Below are 5,656 nucleotides of genomic sequence, written 5' to 3'. Positions count from 1 at the left end.
AACAGTAAATTTACAAATAAACATTAAGTGATTGACAACATTTTGAGGGTGCCCAAATACTTGTTCACAAAATCTGGATTATCTCTAATTACAGGAGTTATTTTCATATTATTTTTTGACATTTAAATGACGGTCGTCAGCCCCGTAAATGCCCAGACTTCCATATTCTTCTTCATCTTTGAAGAGATAAAAAAATATTAAGCGATTTTCTTTTCTTTTTGTGTGTTAATACATGTCTGGCCCCCTTTCAGATTGATGTGTATCAATCAGATATTTCTAACTAACTTGTTATTGGAACGAGGAGCTGGCATCTGTTCAACTCACAAATGCGATATCAGCTGATCGGAGTTTCTTGTAAGTGGGAAGAGTTGTCGCAGAGTTATATAGTTATTCCAGTCTCACTTGACTGCATGTTCAGTGAACTCCAATACACAATTACAATTGATATAACCTATTTCACTCCAACGTGTTTCGCAAACACGACTGGATATTCAAACCGAGTCAATATGGAAATAGTCTTGGGAATATGTAAATTGTCGGGTATTCTTACCACCCAAAAGATTTTTTAAAAACCCTCATCCAAACCAAATGGTGTATAGGGTACTGCATCATATAAACGAAGTGATATCTTGATCGTTAACACAAGAAATAAGGGTGACCAGCCCTCCGCTTCATTTACTAGTCCAAGGTTATATTGAATAAATTTTACAGTGAAAAAATCACCTATATTTATTTCACCACCTCCCTAGGAATCAAACCTAAAACCTTTGGTACGGTATCCGAATTTGTTGACCATTACACAACGGAGGTGGATAATAATAAAATCCAGGCAATCGCATTGGATTTTCCTCGAAAAACATCTAGAGGAAAACCAAAGAATTCAAGGATGCTCAGAAAAAAAAACATGATTCGAAGGCATGGCCTAACCTAGGCCATGCCTTCGAATTCGAAATACGTTGCCTCTGACAGAAGGACGTTCAATCTAAGGACGAAGAGAGCTGACCCCAACTGTCTACAAAGACGATAAGTTGGGATGGAGCCAGAAAGATGAAACTATTTCTATGAGCTATTAAAATAATATACTTATGTATAGAAAAAGAAGAGACAGAAAATCCTTATTCGCACCCCAATGGTGCATAGGGCACTGCGTCATACAAAAGCAGTGTTTTCTTGATCGTTTACACATGAAGGAAAGGTGATCAGCCCTTTGCTTCAGGAACCAGTCCAGGGTAATATTGAATAAATGTTAGAGCGAAAAAATCACTTTTATTAATTTGACCCCCCCTGGGAATCGAACCCGGGACCTCCAGAACGGTAGCCGGGCGTGCTGACCATAACACTACTTATGTATAATTTAAAAAAAGTAGGTCCTTTACGTTATCAAACCAATTATTATGATTTTCTCAGTTAATTGCAGTCCCTATTTCGCAATTCAACGTAGATACGAGTAGGTACGCCACTATTCTTATATTGGAACGTAGGTACTAACTGTGCACTTAGGATGTTGAACTACTTGCACTAATGGGGCCGTTGAATCGTTGGATAGTAATTGGCGAACCAATATTAATTCCATCACGTTATTAATTTAAGCTGCACCACTGCGTTTAAAGTATTAGTATGATTAACGTTATCGATTTTATGGTGTTGTCTGTCGATCAACTTAACTAACTAACCAACTAACCATCACATGAGAATCGAACGCCTCGCCACTCTGTCTTTGCAAACATTCTTCGCCTCTTCTACATTCATGCATCTCCTCATACATACACGACGATTATCACGACTCCTGACCCGGCCGCTTTCAAGTATTTTACATACCTGATTGTGCCAGGTTTTCCTAGGTCTTCCTCTGCTTCTTTTTCCAACTACATGCGCCTCATAAATTCGTTTAACCGTTCTTTCCTCACTCATACGTTCCGCATGTCCAAACCATGTCAACACACCTTTCTGAATTTTATCGATAGTGCTTATCTCAGCCTTGCATTCTGTCCTTATTTCATCATTCGATATATATCAAACATCGTTTTGCCACACATTCGTCTGAGGGATCGCATTTCTAGAACAAAGTCTTAGCAATATTGTACAATAAGAGCTTAATGCATAGCTGGGTACTCTCCAGAACGCTATTTGAAAACCTCGCTATAAAATCCTTAATAGGAATTGTGACGTTAGTCTCACAAATGAGCAATAAAGTGAATTTCTATTGTTAAATTATGATAGAAGTAAGACTAAATAGAGAACGCCTCTTTATGAATTATGAGACTACTCAATTTGGATAAATAATCGCATTTTGGACCTCTAAGGATTCGAAGATTAAAATTGATAAACTTACTATCATCAATTGACCACAACTATTTACTATTTACGGGCTATTTACGGTAGAATTGGTGAATGTTACACGTGTGTAAAGTGATCACTTAAACCAGCCTATGACGGTCGTCAGCCCCGTAAATGCCCAGACTTCAATATTCTTCTTCATCTTTGATGAGATGTCAAAAAATGATATGAAAATAACTTCTGTAATTGAAGATAATCAAGATTTTGTGAACAAGTATTTGGACACACTCAAAATGTTGTGGTCAATTGATGATAGTAAGTTTATCAATTCTAATCTTCGAGTCCTTAGAGGTCCAAAATGCGATTATTTATCCAAATTGAGTAAGTCTCATAATTCATAAAGAGGCGTTCTCTATTTAGTCTTACTTCTATCATAATTTAACTATAGAAATTCACTTTATTGCTCATTTGTGAGACCAACGTCACAATTCCAATTAAGGATTTTATAGCGAGGTTTTCAAATAGCGTTCTGGAGAGCCTAAAAAAGTTAAAGCACCTCAAATTTGTCTCTCCTGAAAAATCACGAATAAAGGATTATAATGATTTTATTTTAAAAGAATATATATATATATATATATATATATATATATATATATATATATATATATATATATATATATATATATATATATATATATATATTTATATATTTATATATATATATATATATATATATATATATATATATATTTATATATATATATTTATATTTATATATATATATATATATATATATATATATATATATATATATATATATATATATATATATATATATATATATATATATATATATATATATTATATATATATGTATATATATATATATATATATATATATATATATATATATATATATATATATATATATATATATATATATATATATATATATATATTTATATATATATATATATAAATATATATATATATATATATATAAATATATATATATATATATATATATATATATATATATATATATATATATATATATATATATTTATATATATATATATATATATATATATATATATATATATATATATATATATATATATATATATATATATATATATATATATATATATATATATATATATATATATATATATATATATATATATATATATATATATATATATATATATATATATATATATATATATATATATATATATATATATTTATAATTATATTTATTTAAACCCCACAAATTGACCAATTACAATTTTATCCGTTTTCTAAGAGTACTTTCAGTTCTGGTAATAAATTAAAAGTGTTAAAATATAAATAAAAATACGGCAATAAATTATTTAAGGATAAATATTTATCTAGTCAGCATGGTAATTATAATAGCATCTCTCAGATGAAAATAAACAATTCACATTGCTAATTCTACCAACTGTCCGCAGGGAAATCTTTTAGCATTCAATTGTGTGTGCTCTGTTTCGTTCGGTTCCCTTACATTAAATATGCTTGCTGGGAATTCGCCGATGTAAAATGCATTCATCGCTACCAAAAAATATATAAGGCAGAAAAAAATACGTGTTAAAAACGACTATTTTCTTCCGTTAACTACCAAAAAAAACGAACATCTCCTTTTTTTAGTGGTTAGCGCTTTTGGATATAGTCCTGGAGGTCCAAGGTTCGATAGCCAAAGAGATTAATACAAATATAGTTTACAAAAATGATTATTTACTGTAGTATTTATTTTATATCAAACAGGCTGGTACCTGAATCGCATGACTATTTACCTTGCCGTTATGTTAATCAAGATAAGATTGCATTGTTACGGCGCAGTGCCTTGCGCACCATTAGCTAGAAAAAGAAGATTTTACTTGGTAAACACCACTATTTCTGAAAATCTATTGCGAAACGTGTTTTTCTTGTATCTCAACTGTTTTTGATGCGGAATGCATTGAAACACGTATCACGATAAATTTTAATAAATGGTGGTGTTTACCAAGTAAAATTCTATTTATAAATATTAAGAATTGGTGATATCACAAAATTAAAACAAAAGGGCTTCGTGGTAATGATGCTACCTTTTCAATTCTTATTTGAATTTTAAATTTGCTACGTTCATGAAATCGTAGTCGTACAGGAGAAAGTGACCAACTACAAAACCTAAAATATTCAGGAGGGCTATTGAAGTCACCTTTGCTTAGCAAGAAAATAAACATCAATGCAATTAGCCATTTTTAACAAGTCAGTATATTATACTTCCAAGTTTAAAACCCTATAGGATTTTTTTAGGGCAATATAAAGATAGTAAGATATCAAATAGTCAATGATCACGTTTTTGTAAAATATGCTCTTGGTCACTTTCTCCTGTATGTCTACGAAATATGCATCTGATTATTGGTGCAATTTTCAAACATGTTACTTACATTTGATAATGATAATCAACCGACAGTTAGATATACGAAAACAACGATTATTTTTCATCCTGTTACTAAATGACACTTAATATCTCGCTATGGTATTATCTTACTAAGAGTTGACTAGTACGATTTAAGGGTTTATATAAACATACCATATTTTCAATCTCAAATTGATCAAGCCAGCCAGTACAGTATGAAAGCGGTCCTAATAAAGTAAAAGCGAGAACAAAAGTGATTATGGATTGGCTAGGTCGATTGTTTGAGGAAAAACGGTCCCTGTAGCGGCTAGGCTAGGGGTCAGCAACGTGCGGCTCGCGAGCCACATTAAGCTTTTCAATGAATTTGTGTGGCTCTTTCTTTGACAAATTAAAAATGATGTTTTTTTCAGTAATTTTGATAATTAAAAAAAAATATTGCATAAAAGAAATAAGAACTATTAAATATGTACATTATTTTTATTCCGTGTTTTTTACTTAATACAATACATAAATCAATGAACGTTAGAAGGTACCTTAAATTATTTTTTTTTAATAACAGATACGTATAATAAATGTACATATGAAATGAATATGTAAATTGAATATATCTATGTATTATGAAAATAAAATAAATAAATAAAATTAAAAATTAAAAAATACACTTGAAAATCTGTTTATTTAATATAAAAAGGCGTTATCAAAATATCTTTTGCTAGGATTCATAAATCTATGAGAGATGTATAAATCCCGGTCCCAATTGTGTCGGGTTGTGGTCTCGTGGTTAGTGTCGCGGACTCTTGAGTCGGAGTTTCTCTGATTGAACCCACTCTACCACAATTTGATACCTATTTATAATAATGATCCGCTTAAGCTCACAGAAATAGTATGAATTTGAAGTATTTTTGTAAATAATAAAAACACAAATATTTCACTTCTTCAAAAAAAAATCAGCTT

This window comes from Brachycentrus maculatus, unplaced genomic scaffold (genome assembly GCF_059751285.1).
Source record: "Brachycentrus maculatus isolate JH-2025_06_01 unplaced genomic scaffold, ASM5975128v1 h1tg000055l, whole genome shotgun sequence".
In the NCBI taxonomy this organism is placed as follows: domain Eukaryota; kingdom Metazoa; phylum Arthropoda; class Insecta; order Trichoptera; family Brachycentridae; genus Brachycentrus; species Brachycentrus maculatus.
Note: the sequence above shows the minus strand (reverse complement) of the source record.